Genomic DNA, 26,071 nt, shown 5'->3' with positions numbered 1-26,071 from the left:
TCTTTATCTGTCATCATACCATAAGCATGCCATAGGATTTTTTTCCCCTTTAATTTATTATCTTAGTCACAAGCCATTACTTATATGCTACTTAATGCAATCAAATGGATATATTTACAAGCATCTAGATAGTTATGTTTAGTACCTTGCTAAAATGAAATAGCCGTCAATCCTTTGTTGGTTTGAGGTTTCAAGTTAAATGCTTTATAAGGTGAACATTTAGAATTTCTAAGCTTTATGAGGCCAAATGAAAGTTCTCTACCATTTAAAGAATGAGTGCTTTGTTGGTTTAAGAATTCAAGTTAAACCTTTTGTAATTTTACTATGCTATATTTGTAATTTTGAGGAATCGACTTAGATCATTCTAAAATATTGGAAAAGTTGCTTTGCCAATCAAAGTATTGTTTCCCTTAGATCAACATTTCAAGCTAGACAGTATTTAAGTTTAATGTATAAAACTTGTAAGCTTCAAATAACAAAGTATATTCATATATGAACTTTTAAGGAGTTGTGTTCTAGCCAAAGTGGACTGTTCAGGACTTAAATTTATGAACTCCCAAATGTCGAGTATGGGTGCTCGCTAGCTCAGCTGCTATTGTTCCCTTAGGAGCATACATTTCAAATTTAACTACTTGATAATAAAATCAAACAAACAATCAAGGGAAATAAAGGAATTTAAGTTATTATAAGGAAAATGACTGCTTTCCGTTTTCCTATGAACATGAATAATAAAAAGTTCGTTAATCAATTGAAGAGATATAATATTTCTTTTATAACTACACATGAAAGATAGTTTAACTAACAATTTGCATTTCTCTAATGCCGAAATAAAAATTCAATAACTGATTTCACATGAGTAGAGGAAATTAACTATTTTCCATATCTTGATTATTGAAGAAAAGAAATGTGTTAACTGAAATAACTGTCAAGCATTAACCATGAAACTTGATAATCTTGATGGTTCAATTTCGATTGTCTTTACTTTGAGCTCTTGATCTCTTTAGGGGAAAAGAACATCATCAAGGCTTTTATAACCCAACCTTTAATCTTATGATCTAGACCTAAAAGGTCCCTTGTGCAACCTCCTCATGGAAGTTGCCTGGCCCTTCCCAATGGATGTAGGCATGGAATTTAATTTTTCTTGCCATTAGAGACTTTGTGCATAACTCACTACTGTAATATCAACCTATCAACATATTTCTCTATCAGAGTGACCTTCATAGTTAGACATCGTCCAACTTGTTTTAGTGATTGATGATAACTATTTGTTGTGTAATGCCACCTTGGCTAAGGTCTAATAGGTGCAAGCACTGTACCTTGTCCTATCATTGTTACCACCAGGCTTGTTTAAAGTCCTTCCAATTTCTTAAATCAGGTCTCCGTGACCTTATGGATTCACCACCCTAGTGGGATTTATTTGCCAACAATCCATGGCCATGTGATCGCATACCGAAGTCCCTAGCTTGATCATTGTTTACCCTAATAACTGATTCTGTTATGTTTCAAATTAGGTAACTTACTATCATACCCAAGAAATAAGGAAATAACACAAACCAATAATCTCTACCCTTGTCTAACAAAATTCGAGGATAATTTGCATTTGTAAAATGAAAGGAATCTAATCTATTACAGTCCAAACTTAGCTTTAGATAAATAACTCAGTTATAATCTAATTCAAGTCTGGCCAGTATACAGAAAGTTGCAGACATAAATTGTCAATGAACTTCATTCTTCTTACTAGTTTAGAAGACTCTATGTGATTGATATTGATGATTCTTAATACCTAAGATAATAGAAGCATTCTCTTGGTTCTTTACTGAAAGAAAGATGATACATGTGAATGCACACTAAGCCTTGTTCGAAACAGAGCTTGATGTCTTTTTAAAAATAAACGATTTATTTATCATTATTAAGTGCATCTAACAACACGTTGATGATTGAATGGCAAACAATCATGACCCTTATTATAATGATAGTGGCATCTAGAATTAAATATATCATATATTTCACTATGCTGCAAGAGATTACTGATTATTTCTATAATAGATTAATGAAATGCATTATATTTATATGATACAGCATAATAACTAGAAGGAAATCATGCTTGATAAACTTGAGGCTGGTTCTAGACTCATGCACAGTGATTCTAGATGAGTGCAATGAACAAATGCTGTGATGAACCTTCCTTGACAATGGTTTTTGAAACAAATATGCAGAGTGCTAAAGTAACATTAGCGACTCTTTTCCAAATGAGCTGATGAACAAAGAAAGGAGGGCTCATTCAAGATTTGTAGCTCCTTGCCATCGGGTGGCAAGAAGAGTTACATAGCCTTTCAAGAAGTATCCATGACGATAATATCTGATTATGATATAATCCCCAAGTCACACATATTGCATATACTTATGCATATATGTTTGTATGTATGTATATAGTTAAATGTACATGTGTTAGTAACTTAGTGACAATTGGAACTTTAGGTGCCCAATTGCTTGACCATCATAAATACATACACATGGTCGATATAGAATATAACTACATGCATGCATCTACTTATGGCTGTATAAATAGCATTGATACACTTAATACTCATTAGCATACACGTATACAATTATCTACATATGTACCTATATTTGTAAATGTTTATGTATATGTAATCGAACAAATATGAGTGTATATATTTCAAACATTGATCATACTTTTTAAGGTTAGTTATAGGGTATGCCCCTAGTTGCACACATCAATACTAGGTTTCCTTGGTAATCAATATGCCCAATTTTTCCCAGGGTATGCCCTAGGTGAGTAGGGTATGCCCTAGGTGAGTGGGGTATGTAGTGGGTGTGCACCTGCATTCCCACAGTGTATTTGGGGTGTACTTGAGGTACAACTTGACATATGTGTGGCCCCAATGGCACAAAGTTCAGTTCGGAATTCAGCTAACATTTTAAAAATAAAGAATTTGTTAAAATTCACAGTAAATTTATATGAAAAAAACATAAATTTTACGAGGGTTTTTCAAAACAGATTTTCTCAAGCTTGCAGTGCAAAGCCTCCCAATTCTTTCTTATCTTCTAATAACTAAATTTACTTAAATCAGCAAATCCGTGACACAATCTATAGAGGAAAACAAATTGATTGCTTGTATAATGACATAAACAAAATATGCACCTTAATGTATTCAATTGAATATCACAAAATTTCAAGGTCACCGAGAGACGGGGAGACTTTGAGGTCTCCGGTACTGGTACTAGTACCGGTACGACAATTTTTCAAATAGGAGACGGGGGTACTTGGAGATGGCAAATTTTTTTAAATTTTTTTTAATAGTTTAAAGAGTAATACTAAAAGTAAATACAAAATTTGAAAATAGTAATACTGTAAGACTAAAGTAAATAATAATAGCAATGTCACATTAAAAATTAAAATAGACTCATAGAGTCAAAGATTTCAAAACTCACATGATCACAATATTGTATCTCATAGACATTTGTTTTTCGAATATTGCATATGATCACCATCATATTAGATTGATAATCGCTGAGATTATCATTACATATTCAAATTTTAAATTCAAAAAAGTATAGTTTGATGCTGAATTGCCGATATGCAAACAAAAAATGAACACTTCGTACAATAAACAAAAAACAGAAATATATCTAGTATTAGTATGTCGATGGTACTATCATTTACTCCACAAGGTTGTGATCATCCATCTCAAGGTCTTCAGCTATCATGCTCTCCAAAAAATCATCTCTTCAAAAATATTTTAAATGATTTAATCATTTAGATTGTCAAATAAAAATAATTTTTTTAAAGTGTTTCTAATGTTTTTAAAGTTATTAATTTATTAAATAAAATATTTTAAATGATTTAATCATTTAAATTGTCAGTGGTCTTAATTTTTGCATTAAAAACATTAAAATGAGGGCTAAAATATATAAAATTATTTAACATTATATTTTACATTTATATTTTATCAGGAGACTTCAGGGAGACTTCACTTTTTGGTTTAGGAGACGGGGAGACTTCAGGAGACTTCGTCATGAAGTCTCCAACCTTTTTTAAGGTCTCCGGAGACGCAAAAAGTCTTCGAGACGCGTCTCGATCTCCGAGACGCGACTTTTAGGGGGGAGACGGGTCTCCCGATAACCATGTCACAAATGCAATGTAAGAATGGAGATTTGATCCCCCAAGCATCTTCAACACAAAGATTGAAATAAACTTGTTCTATTATTCCTTTCGAAGCAACTTGCACAATAAAACTCAATAGATTCTATTCTTGCAACAATTTGAGCATAGCCTACTTGCATAAAAAGAATGATGGTAATTATTGTTAAGTTTTCATAATTAGATTTATATTAATCATTTATTTATATATATAATTTATCTTGCAAATATATTTATATATATTCTTGTATAATTTAAATAAGTCTTGAAATATTAATTATTTGTCTCCACCCTTTTAATATCGGTAATGTCTATCTTACATCTCTGTTGACTGGGGCAAGATGACGGAACATAAATAAGAAATGAGGGGTGGCAGGTACAAAAGACATGACCCTCTACGTATGTCGGTCGAAGACAAAAAGCAACAGATGTGATCCTCAAGCCATCAATCAAAACGATATGAGAACAACGAAGATAGGTGACGAACATCCAATGAATTTAATATGGGTCACGATGAAGATGATGGATCCATAAACCTTGCAACAATAAAGTTCCTAATCACCTTAGCGACATGGAAACAAATTATGAGCATCATGCTAGGACATAGGTGATATAAACAAGAATACAAAACTTTTAATTTATGATAAAGATACACAATCATTTATTTACATTTATATTTAATCAATGAATTTATAAAAAAAACCTTGATTTATCATATATAATAAAGATATAGAAATATTATATATATATATATATATATATATATATATATATATATAAAAAATTAATAACCAAAGAGATTGATCTTTTATTCGACAGAAGCTATAAACATTAACAATTACAATGAAACACCCGACTACATACAGGTGTTGCTAATAGCACAAGGTGGGAGAACTAACTAAGACATTTTCCACAACTAACTATGCCTTGAAATTTGTTGTTACAACTTTACATGTGATATTTTTTTATGCAATTAAAATTTATTCTTCAACATGTAACATGTCAAAAGAAATTACATGCTACAACTAAAGAGGGAAAGAATGATTAAGTGTCTTGAGACACTTTTTAATCTTCTTTATTCTTTATCATAAACACTTGATTCTTGCGGATTGACTCACACTTCTTCAAGATTTGTTACACTTGTGCTCTTTGCCACATTCTTCATTTTGATGATTGCATTTGAACACTTGAAGATTATTGTCTTGTTGTCCTCAACAACACTCTAAAGTCAATCAAGTGAAATTTGGTACCCTGTGTTACAATAATATCTTTATTATTGTTAATTTTCCCAGGTTTTCCAAATATGTTGTAACTTGTAATAGCACTTGTAGAATTTCATGTGTGTTTCAAGTTACTATTTCAATGAATATATATTGATATAAAGAGACACATCTCTTGAAGAGATATGTCTCTTGTTAATATATTAAATCACATTAGTTTATCACTAGTAGCTTGACATTTTTGATCGGTTAGATTAAACAGAGTTTGTGTCAATCCTTTGACATGACAGACTTTGGACTTTTGCACTATTGTTTAGCTGTTGAAGTTTTGTAGACCAAAGTTACTATCTTCTTATCTCATTCTACATATGTGCACAATCTGTTGGATAGGTTTTAGATGCACGATTGCAAATTTGTATCCACACCTATGGAGAAAGTGCTGAAGCTCATAGCCAAATCAGATTCACTTGTGTTGAATGAATCAATAATCAGGCAATTGGTGGGTGGTCTCATCTGCCTTATTGCTACTAGGCCTAATCTTTGTTTTGTAGTGAGCTACATTTCATGCTTCATGACAACCCCCAAGGTTGATCATTGGGTAGCTATGAAGCGTGTGATGCATTTTGTAAAGAGCACTTTTAACTTTGGTCTTATATACAACAAAAGTCACTATCCTAGACTTATTGGTTTATAAACTCAAGATTGGGCGGGTTCTACTGATGGCAGAAAGTCACCATCTGGGTATATTTTCAGTATGGGATATGGTGTGATGGATGGATTAGCATGAAGCAACAGGCAGTGGCTCTTTCCTTAACACAAGTTGAGTGTCAAAGAACAATTAAATCAACTATTGAGGTAGTTTGGCTTCAAAGGACGTTTTAAAACATTTAGATGTCTCAAGGAGATCCTGGTCCACTTTATTATGACAATCAAGGGGTGCTCAAACTAGCCAAAAATTCAGGCTACCAAGAGAGAACCAAGCATGTTTACCGTACAGGTAAAGAGATCAACGCATACAGACAATGAACACGAACAGCAGAATTATATTCGCAATAGTAGATGATTGATGATTTACAATGATCCTAGACGGGATATAAATACTACTACCGAACCTTCCCAAAGGGTTCTGTCGGCCACAGCATTATATCCGCTACAAGCTCTTTACCCGTCGGCTACAAAATACAAACACTGCCGATAGTCAATCCGTCGGCTATAGAAACATCGCCGAAACCATCCAATAGGCCGACACCATCCCCCCCAAAAAGAAAAGTCATCTCCGGACGACAATTACCAGTAGCCGATTTCAGATGAAGTTTTCCCTATTACCTCCTTGAGTTGTTCAAATGGAGGCTTGGGGAGAATCGATTCTGTGTGCCGTGACAAGCTGGCGAAACAGTAACAGACAAACAGAAGAGAGGGGTTGCTATTAAAAAAAAAAAAACGATGATAGATTCAAGTTGTTCAGGATGAGTTACAGATGATGCCAAAGGAAAGGGGACGCATCCGTGGTTGCCAGAAAAAGTGCAGAATTGGCAGAAAATGACAGAAATGGTGTGTTCCATGCATTTTTGTGTGGGTTGCGAAGTGCCCCTGGACCCCGCGGGGGCGATGCCCCTCGACCCCACCGGGGGCGTTGCCCCCCCTGGATCCCCAGTCGTTGCGGATATCAGTCGTGGGAGTCTGACCAGTTGAGAAGAGTTGAAGTTGCTGCAGGCATGGACTTTCTGTGTACCAGAGGCAGTGGGAGCAGGTGTTGGCTGTGAGGCTGCCTTGGTGGATGCGTAGAGAGCTTGGGAGGAGCTGATCATCCAGTTGGAGGCAGTGCAGCGACATTTGGCTCAGGGTACCGAGGAATTGAAAACAGAGAAAGCAGCACAGGTGGCTATCAAGGTCAGCTTGAGGAGACAGTATTGTGTTAGCAGAGGCTACAGATGTAATGGGATGAATGTGGAAGTGATGTGACAGAAGCAGATTGTTCTTTTTGTAGTCACTCTGTTAATGTACTTTGTTTTTTAATTTGTTTCACATATTTTGTCAGTCGTCAGGAGACAACTTTTCTTTTTGGGGGGATGGTGTTAGCCGACTGGATGGGTCCGGCGGTGTTTCTGTAGCCGATGGATTGACTGTCGTCGGTGTTTTGTATTTTGTAGCTGACGGGTAAATAGTTTGTAGTGGATGTAATGTTGTGGCCGACGGACTCCTTCGGGAAGGTTCGGCGATAGTATTTATATCCCGTCTGGGATCATTGTAAATCATCATTCATCTACTATTACGAATCTTATGAAGCATATTGTATGTCTGGCGTATGCGAATATAATAATATAATCTTGCTGTTCGTGTTTGTGTTCCATTGTCTGTATATGTTGAATTCTTTACCAGTACGGTAAACAAAGCACGTTGAATTTCATTGCCACTTTATTTGTAAGCTAGATGAAGATAGACCAGTTCAGTTGTATGTTCGGACTGCGATTAGATAACATATACTCTCACCATGTCTTCGAGCATGGATAAGTTTGTAATATTTAGAGGGCAACTTGGTTAGTTGATAAATTGACCATTAAGGGATGGTATTAGAATAGTATCTTTATCATTCTAATGGTCAACAGTGTGACTTATGTAAATATTAGATAGTTTCTACTTTATGATTGTTTCATTATAGAAACATCGTCGTTATAATCTTTTAAATGATTGTTTGATCATTTCATTCATTCATTCATATTTTAACAAAACAAACTGTGAGCTTGTGAAGGGAATTTAGGGTAAGACGATCTGCCTCAGGTTCTAGATAGTTCATTGAGAAGAGTTTTTAAAGGATAGTGTCTTAATAAATCAGTTCTTGGTCCTTAGTTACCAGTTTACATGGTATCTCTTTAAACTTAGCATTGATCTCTGCCTTTCCTTTAGTGCAAGTTTCAATTGTCGATTCCAAGTTTGTAACCAAGTCGGCAATGATGTGACCTCTATTTATGACCATTCTTTGTATGCAATGTACTTCTCATGAGAAGGAATTACTCCATTCTCACACAACATTTCCAATTAAATTGTAAAACTTTTTCCACATTTCCATTTTTTTTAAGAAACTCCGAGTTTTGATTAAAAGTTCTAAGAACTTATTTAACTTGGATGTCACTATCCTCACATATGTTAGCAGTTGGAGTGCTTTCTTCAGCAACTTTGTTCCTTGTGACATCATCTAATCCATAATTAATAGCTTTGGCCTTCTCCCCAACCTTCTCTGCTTGTTTTATGGATTCTTTGGAAATAGAAGAAGCCAAGAGATCAGCATTTTTTGAAGATTTAGCAATCTTTTGAATCACTGCAATGAGTTGTGCTTTATCCTCCTTTAGCTTTTCTTTCTTTGCCTAGATCTTATCATAACCTTGAGCCAAAATGGCTATAAAATTCAGAGCATCATTCTTAAGTCCAGTGGATGTTTGTTTCCCTAGTGTTACTCTCGTAAATTTGTAATCGAACATTTGCAACTCCTTATTCAAATTCTTATTGCCATTGACTTGTACAATGTACACGAAGCTAGGGCTTCCACAATGATATTGTACTGACTCAACAATACCATCATCTGTCTTGGCACGATACTCTTTGAAGGATATTTAGCGATAATCGACTCTATATTGATCAATCTCGACACACACAACCTACCATCCACTGTGGTTGACCGTGACAACAATTCCTTAATATGTCTAACTTCCAACACTGTAATGAGTATGTGATGGTCTTTAGAACAACCTCGGTTTCTTAAGCCTCTCTTGCGGTTATTGACCTTTAGAAAGTGATAGAATTAACTTACGATATTAATGATTCTTATAACTTGTTAGGGAATGCTCAAGTCCTTAAACAATGTTGACAACAAAATTGGGTAGGTTGGAATTTTATGCTAAGTCTTTGATAGTGACTTCACATTTCCCCACAACTGCTACACAATGAGATTTGCCAACCAGTTGCCCAATATTGGTCCTATTTGAACTATTAATTACTTAAGTCGTTCTAATAGATATGGGCAGCTAGTAGGAGCAAAAGCTCACGCTTGGAATGCTAGTTTCTCTTGGTTCATTAATTAAGTATTTGACGCATAAACTTTATTGCCCTTGAAAATACTATTTCCCACATTAATAAATTATCCAAGAAGATTGCCTAATGGTAACACTGATTAATTCTCACAAGCAAAATTAAATATTAATGGTAACACAAATATATACAACCTTTATGCTGCCTTTAGATCTTCTAGAAGGTTGAACACCAAAGGAAGACCAAATTGTTACCAATGAAGATCCACACATCATCATGTTATTACAAATTAATAGATACAAACCAAATGATTATTTTCAAAGTGGTCCACCAATATAATCTGTGATGCGATGATTTAGCTTCATAGATGTATGCAATGGTTTTGATTGAATAAATATGATATTTTTGATGCTGCAATCCATAGCTGAAGAAAAGAATGAAGCGTGTGGCTCTTTGCCAAGAATTCCCACGTTGACAAATTTGAGCCAATTCCTATAAACCACTAGGCTCAGAGGCTCGTCTTCTACAAATTTTCAACAAGTCTGCAAGTAGAACTTGATATCTGATCAAGATCCATGCCATGAGAGCATGATCGTGGAAGTAGAACATGGTATTAGAGCACGATCCTACCATACTTCATGGTAAATGATAAACATAAAATAATTTCAATAAATGGAAATGAATCTAAACATGTGTATATTAATAGAAACAAATTATGATTAGACTGGTCGTGATTGCATTGTCATCAATTAGATGAAATGGAGGAAACAAGTTGGGAATTGTAGTTTACCAGTTCTCCCGAGCTAAGTAGTCTATCCCAAGGGATGAGATTGTCATAGTGGGATGTTCCTACCTCTTGTGGGCCAAGATGTCAGTTGTCATAATGTGACACTAAACACTCTTGGGCTTAGTTGGGCAAAGCAATTTACGAGCACCATCTCGAGCTTTTGTTACAAAGCTATATCATTGTTGATTATGAAAGACGCATTTAGCATCCCTTGTTTTTCTGATTAGTAGGAATGAACCTAATAATGCGTATTATGTGTATACTATGTATCCTCATGCATCAATGTGTATGTTGGATGTCTTTAAGAATTAATTTGTTTGCTTCGTGTCTTCACATGTTCATGCATAGATCTTCAAGTATGTACTCTCGGTGTGATTCTACTTGGTTTATCTAGAATAATTTAATAATCTGAGAAAGGTGGAGTAAATCCTCACAAGATAGGTCAATTCCAAGGTGGGTAAGGATATGTATCTCTGATGCCTTGTGGTAAAATCTTGAGATGATATGAACATGCAGTACTAATTCCTTGAGGAAATCTACTTGTTGATTAGTGCCAAGTGCCTTGTGACAAGAATATCTCCTACTTATGAAAATTTCTATCCAACTTAAGGTTAGCATGTTTAAGAGAGAAGGAATTGGGCTTAAATGTATTAGTTGTTAAATTCACTATGAATTAATCATGGCTTCCTAAAATAAATTCAATGTAGATGTATAGCAATGGAAAAATGACAACCTCTGAATAGGGGAGATTACAAATGGTATTCGAGAGAGAGAAATCTAAGACACTATAATGTAGACAAGATTTTGGCTTATTCAGTTGACAACAAGATGGTCTAAGATCATCCCGGGAAGCTTATGTCATCAAATGTTACTTTCAAACTATAAGGAATACATGTAATTGCTTAAGGACAAACAATGGAGAGAGTAGGAATGTGATACCCCTATATGTAATAAGTATTTAATAAATAAATCAATTAATTGATCTCATATATAATTAACTAATTGGGTTTAATTAAATCTATACATAATATATATTGAATAAATAAGTATTAATTAACCAATAAACAATTATATATTAACAAGTAAATAAGTTTAAAATAATAAATAAATTTTAACTAATAATCAAATAATTAAGTTATTCAGCAATATATAATTTCTTTGATTGAATAGTCAAAAACTTATTCCTGAAACAATATTATAAATAATAATCACTCATAAATCATTATATTTGTTTGATTGACTCAATATATTTTTGGAATATTGGCTCCTAAGTTTCCAATGGCATTATTTGTATAAACAACAAAATATTCTTCCACACCAATGCTATTATTCACTTTACAACTAAGTTTGTGGTTTGGGTTTGGTTCCAAGTTCGAGAATTGTTTTGCAAGTTTGTTAAAATTTTGGAAAGGGGTTTGGTTTTGTTTGGGTTCGTTAGTACAAAAACATGTAAAAATTGAAAAATATATATGTGTGTGTGTGTAAGTACACATTTGTATGAAGCAAATTAAAATTTAAAAATAAAAATAAAAATGTGTGTGTGTGTGTGTGTGTGTGTACACATTTGTATGAAGCATGAGTTAAAATTAGAATGTAGCATAGTAACATAAACACATTTAAACAACAAAAACTTTAAAACACCATAAACAATTAAACTTGTAATCCCAGGGATCATACCATCATATAGTAACATAGTTCAATCAACTTCAACATCAAAGTTTGAAAACATTTAAAATATCAAGTTCAAGTATCATTGTTTCACATTCATTGTTTAACTAATGGAGTGAAAATCTATTAATATTCTAAGTTCTTCAATCTTCATCTTCTTCTTCATATTCATCTTCTTTTTCTTCTTCATCTTCTTCTTCTCCAGCGTTACTTGTGCTAGGCCAATGGGATCAGCAGCATAACACTTTCCTTAAAGAACATTTAATTTTTGCCTAAAAAAATACTTTCCAGCTATCTGTGGGACCCAGTTCGTTACGGGTTCAAACTTTTTGGTGTTGGTTTTCCCGGGTTCGATCCTAGTTCAAACTGATCAAACTCGTAGGACAAAAACAATACCCTAGTCAAACCAAGTCCGAATCGGACCAGAAATGCGAACTGGTTTGAACTTTTCCTGGTGCGAGGGGGGGGGGAGGTACCTTTGCAACTTAGCTTTACAACATAAACCCATGGCAAGGACATTGCGATAATATATCAAATTATTTTGTTAGTCCACGTTAAAAACCCTCAACTGTACCCAATGAATTAACATTAACAAAACAAATCGTAATCGTCAAACATATTAGTGGCGTCGATTCAGATAAGTCACGAGGAAAGACTGAAACAAGGGACACATCCCTTATACAAAGGAATACATAACATCAGTTTGATTGGAGGAATACTCGAAGAAGAACATAATATACATATTGAAAGAAACACCACAGTGGAAAGGGAGAAATAAGAGACATCCAATCTGGGGAATAGAAAATGACAGTGTTAAGACAGAAGAATTCAGACAATAGTCTAAGACACATGACTGTCAATTATTTCTTATTATCATGCATCCTTATGAATGGCGCAAGTGGTCCCTTGGCTTTGGGAAGAAGGAAATTTATAAATGTAATGGGTACTCTTAAAGAGAAGATGGACGAAGATTGTGACTATAGAAAGTATTGATATACAATAATTATACCTAAATTCTATTATCAACCAAGATTATATACACACACACACACACACACACATACATACATACATAATCACAACAAATTGGTATAACAATAATAATAATAACCAGAGAAGAAACCATTGTTAACTAATTGATGAATATACTTACGCATTTAATTAAGTATTTATAATTATATATTGATAACATATTCAATCCTATTACCATTTGGCTAAGAAGGGAACACTGAAGTGTTACCCACTAGGGGCTTGTATAAATTCAAGCAATGGATCATTGTCCTAAGACAGGGTAGGGATCCGCGACCCTAAGCGCCTTGCGGCGAAAGTCCTAAGAATGGCTAAGGGCTTGGGTTTGTGAACTTTGAGGGAATCCCTTGCAAGTTGGTATCTAGGCAACTTGGATAACACTGACTCCTTCCGTCATTGAGGTGGAATAGTAATAAGGTAAGCATTAGTGACAGCAATTTAAATGAATGGCTATTCCTATCAGGGGACATTACAAACCAGACCTTGATTGGGATATTTAAGATAAATCAAGATCAGTCCCAACAAAAGACATTACAATCCAACTTCACTTTTGAAAGCTCAATGATAATGTTTTTTTGGAAGTCATCAATAAACCTCTATAGATGTTTTGCTGCTACAGTCCCTAGCATTCAATGATTGGCACATCCTGAATACCACATCAAAAGGGTTAGGTTCTTCTAATTCCTACAAGTGTCACTATAGCAACCATGAATTATTTCTTATTTGCCTTGACTCCCACAATATGAATATTCCAGTCAGCTAAATGATGCTCAAAGGAAATGTAATGTCCTCAGTTTAGCAGGTTCCAGGAGCATGGGCATGTCAGTTCATCATTGCGTCCCTCATTTGCTGCACTTGGATTTGAGGGTCTATGCTTGTGAGACTTACTATTTATAGTATTATAGTAAGTAGATTTCGTTACTATTTATAGCAGTGCATAGTTGTGATGCCTTGGGTCAGACTATCACAGTTTGTTTATAGAGCTTTGACAATAACAGCATAATGAAGGTTATTAATTAAGTTCGACTTATTAACTAAATAAGTTTATTGTTCTAATTGAATGGTGTGTTGAAGAAGGCTCTGTAAGATTTCTGCAAATTCTGATCAACCAATACTGATATAATGACTTTACTCTTACTGCAAATCGATCTACTTCAATTCTGGGCTGAATGTTATAGTTCAGGAAGTCTGCAATGAATTCTGGAAATTATATTTTATCTCAGCACTAAGTCGTCAAGGATCAGATTGCTAGAAGAGCAGGCTTTTGATAATACTGTGTGTCCTCTATCCACAATCTTGCTCCTACTTTATACATTAACCAAGGGTCTTGTCTTTTCATAAGACACAACCCCTTCTAGGTCGGCCCTCCATGAAACAATCCTATTCCACTACAAATCGGCGGCTTTTTCATTTAACTAATAGTTAATTAATAATCAACTACAATAGTTAATTACAAGGCATATAAATATGCCTAGCAAATCGCCGATCAGTATAGGAAGATGTATTCATCATAAGGCCATATGTAAGGGAACTTACTGGCATATTAGATTTGTCTAATCTGGAATATCAGAACATTAATATGATCAAGTTATTAGGATTTAACAGACTCATTAGTGAAAAGTGTGCACAAGAAGACTCTAGCCATTGGATTATAAATGAGTTAGTATATTTAAAAGTTGAATACGCTTCCAAATGCAAAATCATAATTTAAAGTGAAAAATGTGAACATGAAGCCTTTTAAGTGAAAGGTGTGAAGGAGAAACTTTTTGGATCGAAATGTTACAAAAGCAAGGCTCTTGAGATGAATTCATTCACTCTATTATCTCTATGCATTTGTTATTTTGATGAAGTTTGTGTTGAGGTTTTGAAGCTGTGAGAGAATTGTGAATTCTAGTCATTAGTTCCTTCACTCTGAGTTGGAATCCGATGCCAATGAAGTGTGCATGCTACTGCTGTTAATTGAGTTTAATTTTTGAGTCAGTCCATGCTTGAAAGGCGAAATGACTGCTGAGAAGAGGAATAGTTGGAAGTTCTGAGAGCTCAAGGGTTTTGGCATGGAGTTTGGGGAAATTAGAGATTTCATCCAAATCTGGTCTGCACTTTAAATTCTGGTATGCAATTTGTTGATGCGAGTTTTGTGTCACTACATAACATATTAGTAATTGGATGCTTGATACAAAATATCAAATACACAATTCCTCTCTTGAAAAGTTATCCCTCATGGGACATGAGTATAACTCCAATGTTCCTTACACCGTTGGATACTCGCTCAGTTTTATCAATGTGATTTGCTGGTAATCACGTAGGCGGCCTTACGTTTTCTTGTTTGAGAAAAATTTGGATCTTGGTGAGAAAATGGAGATGGTGGTTCGGTGTGAATGCTAGATGATGTTGATGGCGCGATGATGGCAATGTAGGGTGAATGGCGATGGAAGGTGAGAATGCCGATGTTTTGGTTTACTTCTCTAACTAACCTCTTCTAAGCATGAAATTTGGCTGCTCAACTACTCCTACTCCTAAGAATGGAAGGTTAGCAGATGGACGGGGATCGAATCTAATGAAGGCTAACCAGCAGCCCTACCTCCATAGATGCAACGCTTCAAAGGAAAGTAACCTAGATCACCACACAAAGCCTCCCAACCAGCCGCTAGGATGCTAGTGGCCTAGTGTTGACCCCTATCAAACATCTACCAAAGCTACCATGCAACCATCCATTTTATTTTACTCTTACTCTAACAACTTGAAATGAAATTGCTTCAACTTGAAAAGAAAATTTAACTATGTGGAAGTAGAAAACATGCAATAACACCCAATGTTCTTAGTCAACATGCAATGAAAAAGAGAGCACTTTGGTATTATTTTCGCAACAATTTCTCCAACCCCTCCCCTTTACAAATGAGAGCCAATGGCCTTATATAGAGGTCCAAAATATCGACGATCCAGATTGGATCCAAAAACCCTAATTAGGGTTGCCACCCCATCGGCCAATGAGAAGATGCCACCTCATCAATGGACCAATGAAAAAAGTGCAAAAGTGGCAACCAATGAGAAGGCACCAAAATGGTGGCCAATCAGAAACAAACACTTGTCCTATTCTAGAAGAAAGAGAAAGTTGCCACTTGGGCTTACATAAGATGATCTTCTAATATAATTCTTCCTTTTTCTTTTGTTCTTTTAGCTAAGGCAATGAACTTAGCTAGCCTTTCGTTAACTTCTTCCATAGGAGGACAAGGTGTGTGCTTCGCTCGGAGTTCTGCTGACTTTGCCACGCTGTTTGCTGCTTGTAGTATCCTTTCGTGATCCTTCTCATATTCCTTTGCAAACCCAATAAAAGCATTGAGTGAGGAAAGGGTGTTCAGATGTTTCCTTTTGACGGCAGCCTTTCCTAACTCATCCAATCTCGATCCAAATCCTGTCTCACTGACATCCTCCTCTCTAATACCCTCAAAATCAAGCGCCACCCCAACGTCGCTCATCATGGTCGAAATGGAAGTGTCGACGCTTGGGCCGTGTTGTGCAATCTCATCATGAATTTCTTCAAGTGTTCTGAATCTGGTAGTCAATGCGACATACCAAGATTCAACTATGCTCAATCCTCTCTCATCAACCAACCGGGCTCTTTCCAAATATGCCTCCGGTAGCCTAATGAACGCCTGCAGCCTAGGAATAACCAAATCCTTGATGGGAAGAAAATTCTTCCATTCCTCTTCAAATAATCTGAATTTGTTTCTAACAGTCACCAATGACTGGAATGTTGAGATGAAGGAGGGCAAGAAATTTCGCCCATCTTGGATTGTATCATAGATCCAACCCCTTACTTCATGTAACTGAGCTGATACCTCTTCTGAATTGCTCCCGCTGTCTTGAGGAAGGGCTGCCTGATGCAGCCGTTGGATTGGCTGGCAATCTCTCCAATATTTGTTTTCGGCCTCCAACTTTACTATCCTTTCGTTTGCCTTCCTCAATCTTTCTCTGATTGATGCTATGCCTTCCTGAACCTCCTCACATTCCATATCATCTGTATTTCTTCCCAAATTATGTTCTACTATTTCGTACATAGTTCCAAGAATCACGACGATTCATGCGATTCACGCGATTCGGCGATTCGATTAAAGCCAAACGATTTTTTGTGAATCGGTGAATCGAATCAGCGATAAAGGGTTTATGAAATAAGTTACTCACTAAATTTCAAGGGTTTTTAAAATTTTCCGATTCATGGCCGATTCGATTCCGATTCATGGCCGATTCACGATTTGATTCGGCCTTGCTGATTTCGATCCGATTCCGATTCTTGTTACTTTGATTTCGTACTCTCGGGCTGTAATCTCATCCGCTGCCTTATTGACTGTTGGTATAGCAATCTGAACCCTTCGGTGACCATCACTGTCGCTTCTGATTACCCTTGCCACCGTATTTGCCATCTGTTTTTGGTTCTCGCTATCATCCCTTTCTATTAGTCCTTGGATATCATCAACTGCGTGAGCCATTACCACCTCGCCTCTCGGCATAAGCATTTGCCTTAACCATAGTGGTGCAGTGCATCTCCCCAAATCCGGATTCGGTTCGACCAACAAAGCATCACCAACGGCCTTAGACGCCTGACTTATCTCTTCAATATCAATCGGCCCATCTTCTTCTCTACTAGTTTCTGCCATATTTCCTTGCTGGTTCTCCGAGAGAGGGGAGTACTCCGTACTTTCACTGTAGCCACTTGATTCCGAATCAGAGCTCACCTCCACTGCGGCCCCTTTATCACTCGAATTGACCTCTTGGCTTCTAGCCTTAGTTATACTCTCCCTTGACGGCGCTGCCCGCTGTCTCTTGGCTGGAGGTTCCGAACGTTCTTGGCTTTTCTCTACCTCCAAAGCCCTCTTCTTGCTATTTCTAACTGTCTCCAATTGCCGGCCACTTCCTTCACCCTTCTGTCCGATTGATTCTACTAGACCTTCCTTCGGTTTCATCATCTCATAAGTAAGGAGAACCTTTTGTCTTTGTAGCTTTCTCATCTTGGCATTATACCACGACTCGGTATGCAAATCTACTGTCCTTGTGACTGCCTCCAAGGAAGGATCCTGATGATCGTCCCAATCCACTGGATTCAACTCTGTTCCAACTACTGTCTCATAGTCTTCTCTCAACACACTACGATCATCCTCCAATTGATCGGGAATATCAAGGCCTCTCCATCTGATATCTCTCATCATGTTCACCGACAATCTCGAGAAAGCTAGCTTTCTCACGTGAAAATCATCCTTTGCATTGGCCCAAAAGTCCTCTATAGTGGGAACATGCTTAAATTCGCTTCCATGAGATGCCTTGATAAGACCAACAGGGTCGAATCCTTGCCTTGCTCTGTACCATCCTAGATGATACCACTCCAATTCCTTTTCCGCAGCCTCAAAGGTGGCCCCGATTTGGGCAACTATCATTGCCAATTATAATTGAGAAGGAAACGCCTGTTTTCCCCTCATTCCTCATTACTCTATCATAGTGCTCAAGCTGCCTAGCCAATTCCATCAAAACTACCTTGTCGGGCGGGTATCTTGGAAGCCTCTTGGGACAAACTGTACTTCCTGCCACTCTAATGTATGTGAATTGCGGGAATTGGATGAACCAACTCCCAAACTTCTTAATCCTTGCTTCTGCTTCCGATGAAAGTCTCTTAGCAGGCGCCCCTTGTAATACCCTTACTGTCTTCATGGCGAATGCATCGCAAAACATCTTGTAATCCTTGTTATTGTGCAAATGAAGCTGCGGATAGCATTCATGCACCAAATATTGCCCCGGCCCATTACCAATCTCTCCTAAGGCCCTAAGTCCCGGACTCTCATACAATCTAGCAATTAAGTAAAACAGATAGGATCCCATGTAGAATTGCCTTTGGTTTTGAACTGTTCTAAGTTGCAACTCTAAATTTTCACTTATGACCCTAGCCCAATCAAATTTTTCTTTTCCCTTTTCAATTTCATCAATGAAGAAGTACATCCAGTTTTCGAATTGCATAGCTTGAGCTAGGCCCATGATCCGGCTAAGAAGAACAATGAGATCGCCATATTCCGGCTTGAAATCTGCCACTGTAAGCCTTGTTGATTTGTTAACTCCTTTCCTTCCTTCGTGTATCCAATTCCGCTTTAGATGTGAGAAGTAGGCCTCTTGGTTACCTTGAAATGATTTGGCCGCCTGATCCACCATTACAACTGTCATGCCCTTGCTCTGGGGAATATTAAATGTCTCTTCAATTGCTTGTTCGCCAATGTTGGCCAACACTCTCTTCCCTTCGCCAAAAATGATGGATTTACTGTCTAGATCAAATCTGGATGCACACTCCATAATCAATTCCGGACAAGGCAAAGTAGGAGGAAAAGCTGCTGCATGTACAATTCCGCTCTTGTATATCCTCTTTGCCAAGGGGGATTGTCCTTCCTTTAGTCTGTCCCTCATCCGTATCATGTCCACTGTAGCGATATTAGTATCGGTTATTTTCTTCATTTTCGAGAAGAAGGAAGTTTTGGGCGTCATATCCTCTTTGTCTTTCTTAGCGTTTGCCCGCTTGGGATTCTTACTTGCACTATCATCCTCCATGCTCGTCGCCCTATTACGGGATGGTAGAGTGGTGGACCAAAAGGCAAGAAGAACCAAGTAGTGCAATTCTTAGAAAAGAGCGAAAGAATGGATGTCAGCTTAAGCACTCCTTGCAACTCTAGATGATGACTTTCACCTTAACTAATAATCTTACAGCAACTTTTCGGAACCCGGGATATGACATCAAAGAATTACAAATCCCTTTGCAAATTAGAAAACAAAGCCTCTAAGCTTATCCAACACTTGCCTTCTATGCAAAAAACAAACTTTCATATGTATCTCTTCTCCCAACAAAATTGCCCAAATCTGATATAAAAAATCGCAGCCCCTCTAGAGAATCAGAATTTTGTCTTCCACAAATTTCGGCCCCCACAAAATTCGGCTCCCACAAAATTCGGCTAAGCATGAAAAAAAATCTGCCCTTCCACAAAATTCGCCCAAGCAAAGAAAGAGCAAAATCTGTAAAATCTGCCAACTAGGGCACAAATCACAGCCCACAAAGTGGAGCAAAAATCCCCAAAAACGCAAAAAATCTGGCCCTTAGACAAATCGCCCAACAATGGCAATGGAGAAATTGCCCAAAAATTGCCAAAAAACTGCCTTTCACCAATTTCGCCCAAGTCTGGAAATCTGCCCTTGCTTCAAATTCGCCCAAGCATGAGGAGCAAATGAATTGATGAAAATGAAATGGGAGGGGACTCCCTTTATAGCAGCTTTCACCTTCCTCCCAGGCTGGCCGACTTGGTCCTATAGAGGGAAAAAAAACCAAAATTAAAGCTAAGTTAGTGGCCCATTTTAAATACTTTGCCAAAATTTTAATTTTCTAAAATGAAAACTGCACTTTTAATTTACTAATTAACCACAAATTGCAAAACGAAATTGAATGGTGCCTTGGGGATGCTAAAAATTTCTATTTAATGAGGGTTTGCTAATTAATACATCCTTGAAGTTGAATTTTGGCTAACCAAAAGCCATTTCTTAATATTAATTTACCAATTTCATTAAATACCAAAAGCTTTCAAGGCAAATTTAATCTATTAAAGCCAATTTTTGCAATTTTCCTCTAAATCGATTTTGCTAAATAATTAAAATTTTATGACAAAAAATAAAATTGCCTATAGAGTAAAAATCGATTTTGCAATTTAACTTCATCTTACAAAATTAAATTCTATTTCACCAAAAAAAATAAGATTTTCCAAGAACCTAAGTCTAACGAAAAATTTCTTTATTTGAAAATCATTCAAATTTACAATTAAATCCAAATTTTCAAAAGAAATCGTCTAAGTACAAAATTCACAATCTTATCCTGCCAAGTTGAAATCAATTTTGAACTTATTCGGCCTAAGGATAGAACTGATAGCTCTGGAAAATCAAGTTGAAACCGGGTGAAAAATACATCTAACCTTCTCCACTGGCCCTAAAGGCGATTAAAAAGGGGGTCCCCAAGAATTTGGGGCGATGTGTGAAAACCTCACAACACAATTCTGAGCAAGGAATAAAAAGGTTCTGTGAGGAACTGATAATAATAAGTGCTGCAAGTTAGAGATAAGCTGGAGGTCCATCTTGGGCGTTTGAATTTTCCTGAGAATCAACAGCAATTACTGCCGTTCAAAGTCATTATTGGGCTGCAATCTGCTACAGCAGTGTTTGGTATTCTTGCCACAATCTGATTATATGGTCAGTGTAATATTCTACAGATATGCATTTGACCATCACCAGGCAGTGTTATATTTGTGGAAGTGTTAATTCATATTCTCCATCAAGCACAAGGGTTCAACATTGATTGTCTTACGTACTAGGTTTTGATACAATCAGTAAATTGCTTAGTTCAAGGCTTATTGTAATTATCACAAATAAGAGGATAGCAATAGAGTTGGAGTTGAGTTATCATTTTTGTTTTGCATTTCAAGCTTGTTTTTTTTATATATTGAAAAAAAAAAGAAAAGCATATATACTCAACAACTCAAAAAAAAAAACAATATAACTTCAAAAACTAAGAGGGAATTCTACAACATTGATTTAGGGTGGGCCAGCAGGGCTCATTACAGGGAACACTACTATTCCCTTCTGATTACCCACAAGGGTTTGTACTTCATCCTACACTTCCATGCAGGTAGCTTTGGTAGCAGCCAAACTGCATATCTATGATAGTAGAAGAAAGCCGCAGTTGCAGCAAAACCTCCTGCTTGAATAGTTTCCTTCTGGTGTCCCAAGCTTTGCAAAAATGAAAGATTTCTCCCTTCGTGATAATGGGAATGACTCCAGAAAATACTATCCATAAATTATATTGCATAAATATTAAAATTTGTCATGATGCAATTTTTAATCATGGCTCTGAAATATTAATTCAAAAAGACTATAATTGACAGGAATATATGAGCAGCCTACTTCTAATACTAAGCCAATGTATTTAAGCATAAATAGTTGAAGATGAATAGCTACTTCTGCCACAATAACTTGAGGCTCGTGATAAACTGTTCCAAGTATAATTTCCACCCAATGAACAAAGTTCTCATCTTCAACTTAAGGAAAGTTATTCCATTCCCAACAAAGGAATATAATTGCATATGGTTCAAGCCAATATTTGATGCATATACTTAAGCATGTTTTAATTTCCTCCAGCTGATAAACCATTCAGAGATATTCACGGCTTCCATCTTAACACTTTAAGAGAAGGCACTTGTAACAATTCAACTCTGAGACCATGTTATTTCTCAGATTGTATATGTGTTCTGCAATATATTTTAACCTACAATGTATTTTTTTGTATCTTATTCGTTGAAGATTTGATCTTCCTCTACAAATGTGTGGTTTTCACACCATTGCCCTACTCCAAATGGGGACCCCCCTGTTGCTTTAGCTAGTCGGAGTAGTTGTCTTAGGTGGTTTTAGTCGGCAACATTCTTAAGTCTCCTAGTCCAGGACAAGTTTGAGCAATTTTGACCCATTAGGAAGAAATTTTTGCGTGAGGTTAGTGTGAGCATTTTGGTGCCATTTTGAGGAATACTCATAGCCTAAGTCCAAGTGGAGGATGGAATTTTAGTCTAGTGAGAAGGGTTTGCATGGTTAAGAATTAGGACAAGTTTGTGAGAAAATCATTTTTGGGGGAAATTCCTAACGCTTAAGATTCTCCCTCTGGGGAAATTCCTAACACTCATGATTTCTCCTCATCAACCAAAAATCTCAAGATACCTGCCCCACCCCCCCCCCCCCCCCCCCCCCCCCCCCAACCCCCCCCCTTTGGGTGAAATGGTGTGGAAGAGCTTTGAGAGATCTTGTTCAGTGGCATATTAATCATTGCAATACTATAAGGATTAAAGGAAGAGAATTGGAAAGTTTCTTAAAGGTTTTCCACTGGAGGGAAATTCCTGACGCTCAGTGAATTTGGGGGAAGTTCTTGACGCTCAGGATTCTCCCAAATTTCGCCATTCTCTTAAGGCATTCAATGATTGATTTATGGCATGAGGGAAACATTACAAGCACAAACAGAACAAGGAATCACCAAGGAATGTTGAATGAGATAAATTTTGAGAAAATCCCATCCAAGGGAAATTCTTGATGCTCAGGATTCTCCCTCTGGAGAAATTCCTAATGCTTAGGCTTCTTCCTCTGGGGAAATTCGTAACACTCAGGATTCTCCCTTTGGGGAAATTCTTGACCCTCAAGGTTTTCACTAGCCAATTCTCATCCTCTATAATCACTAGAGCTGCCCACCATGAATTATTCTTGCAGCCCATGGATGGAAATCTTGATGCTAGCGCTTTTAAGTTTGCAATTAAATTTAATTTTTTTGGGAGTTATCATCACTAAAATGCTTGGCTTTCGTTGATTTAAAAAAGAAAAATCTGAATTACTTCAAGACAAATTGAACGGGCAGATTGGAGAGTTGTGAAAGAAATGAATTTTAATGCTAAGCGGGATGAATTTTGTTTATCATCAATGTGATTTTAAATTCAGATTTATTTCCAAATTTAGTGCTTTTCTTCTTTGTTCTGCAAGGTGAATTTGAGGAGGGCTGAATTGAAATTCGTTCTTGAGAAATCTTGGAAAATCATAGCATTGTTGGTGCACATACCCTCCATCGTCTTTCCAACAAAAAATGGCACTACAAGGAGAAGCTAGAAGGCAAGGTGATGATCGAGGCCTCAAGATTTCAAGTGGATACTACAAGAAGATGGCTCAAGTCAAAGACTCAAGTGAGAATGAAGTATTCATGTTCAAGCTATGAACTTGCAAAGTCAGATTTAAATCAAGAGAAAATTCAAGAAAGCACATAGGATCTAGATACATGAGGACATATTCAAGGAGAATCAAGAATGATCAAGGTCACAAGTTCACGAAGATGCAAGTGATTCAAGTCAATTCCATGAAGAAATTTCAAAGGATGGAGGAATTGTCAAATGTTAAAAGATACTTTTGTATTAATAAACATCTTCTACAAGCCAAGAGTCCAAGCACATGATAAGGATGATAACATGGCAATTGTTTATCTCCTCCAATTAGAAAATTCCAGTTTCAAGCACAATGAATCAATACGTGCCAAGTGTCCTATTTTCTCATTGGCTATCAAAATCATTGTAATTTTCTTACTGCCCCATGAATTGGCGACCTCATGTAATTAGTTGTAAATTTCACAACCCTATTTAGGGTTTGTAGAAAGAAATCTTGACCCTTGATCTTCACTTGATCTTGGCCCATTGTTGGAATTGAACTACTATATAAGGCCAAGGCCTTGTCATTTGTGATGGATGAGCTTAGGAGCTTAGATTAGCTTAGAGATTGGACTAGGATAGCTAAGGGAGGGACTTGATCAAATAGTTTCAAGCACAATCAATCACAACATGCCAAGTGTCCTATCTTCTCACTGCAATAAAAATCTTTGTAATTTTCTTATTGGTCCATGAATTGGCAGCCTTATGTAATTGGTTGTAAATTTGCAACCCTAATTAGGGTTTGTAGGAAGAAATCTTGACCCTTGATCTTGAATTGACCTTGGCCCTTCGTTGTAATGAAACTACTATAAAAGGCCAAGGCTTGCTCATTTGTAATGGATGAGCTTAGGAGATTAGATTAGCTTCGAGATTGGAGGTAGTAGAGAGCTAGGAGATTAGAGTAGGATAACTAAGGGAGAGACTTGATCACATTGTTGCTATGATGCTTTCAAAAGTAATGGATAGTTCAATGTTGGTTCTACATGGTGAATTACTTGTTATTGTTTTGGAGTGTTGTATGGTTTCCTCAATCTTTCACTTGGAGTAGATTTGTTTTGATGTTGAATTAGTTTAGTTGAATGGAAGTTGTTGTGGATGTTTACTTGATTGATTCGAACAAATTCGGGCCACTAGCCTCCTGTTGATGGTAAGGGTGCCTTGTGTGGTAAGCTGATGATTGAATGCACTAAACTTCAAATAATTTTGAATCTTTAGTTTGCATCCATTTGATGGGATTGGAGAGGAGAAATTGTTTTGAAAACCATTCGAGTGTTCCTTACAAGCTTGCACTAGGCGGGTGAAGCCGTTGGTGATATTACATCTAGTAGAGTCCAACTCATCCTTGATTCTTTTCATTCCTAGTTAGAGGTAGAAATAGAAGTTATAAGTTTAAGTTGGAATTGAAGTGGAAATTGGAAAATCAGAACCTATATTTTCATTGCACGTTGTGAAGCTAAATCTTTAGATGTTCAAGAGTTGATATCCATTGAATGAATAGCTTAAGTCCCTATATGATAATCAACATATCACATCATAAAACTGAGTGGAGTCCACGATTAAGAAGGAACCTTGAAGTTGCATGATCTTACTTTGTAAGCTTAGCATGAGAGATGACCTTAAATCAAGAGAGGATTGAATGTTTGGTGTTTCTCCTTGAAACATTAACTATTTGTCCTACATGTTGTAGTGGAACAAAACTCACTTCAACAGGTGGTTCCCTTCACCAAGGGTCACCACATTCGGCCTAATTAATTATTTTAAATAACTCTATTACATTGTTATATAATATAATTATATTATTATACTAATAATTATACCACAATAATATCATAATATAATCATATTATCTCCATAATAATATAATAATTATATTATGACAACCTTTATGTTATTTGTGTGGCCTAAAGGAATCCCGCAATAGCTACAATAACATCAATAGGTGCTGCTTCGGTTTGGACAACCATAAGAGTTTGGGCGGACGACATTTTGGGAGGCCTCAGACATGAATCTATCAAAGCTTGTGATGGAGGTATCAAACAAAGGAACTGGCACATCTGACAAAATAGGATTCAAAATTGTTTTGCTAGGTTGCCATGAGGAATTTCAAGAGGGGATATAGTGGTTGATGATGAAATAATAGTTACAGTTGGAGCTACAGGAGGGACAGCCTATAAAAAAGAAAGCAACATCAATGTCTATGGGAGGCATAGGAATATCCATAGAAGGAATAGATGCCTGAGACTACCACAGGGGCAGCTTTTGTATCCACTGTAGGAAGAATTTCTGGAACATTTTCTTCCTGGGGTTCATCCTAAGTTTCAACATTTTTGATCTGCTCCTGTTGTTTTCCTTTGCTGTTTCTGATATCTCTTGAGGAGATACATTC

The 26,071-nt window shown here is 36.6% G+C and overlaps 1 protein-coding gene across 2 annotated transcripts in view; it reads left to right on the top strand.

Moving 5' to 3' along the window:
* Positions 1-26,071, top strand: part of LOC149565716 (uncharacterized) — a 161,821-nt gene that overhangs the window by 40,155 nt on the left and 95,595 nt on the right. The gene's annotated exons all lie outside the window — the stretch shown is intronic.

The sequence above is a fragment of the Cupressus sempervirens genome, chromosome 3 (genome assembly GCF_028749045.1).
Source record: "Cupressus sempervirens isolate cs-2001-9-10 chromosome 3, ASM2874904v1, whole genome shotgun sequence".
In the NCBI taxonomy this organism is placed as follows: domain Eukaryota; kingdom Viridiplantae; phylum Streptophyta; class Pinopsida; order Cupressales; family Cupressaceae; genus Cupressus; species Cupressus sempervirens.
Note: the sequence above shows the minus strand (reverse complement) of the source record. Positions and strands in the feature narration are given on the sequence as shown.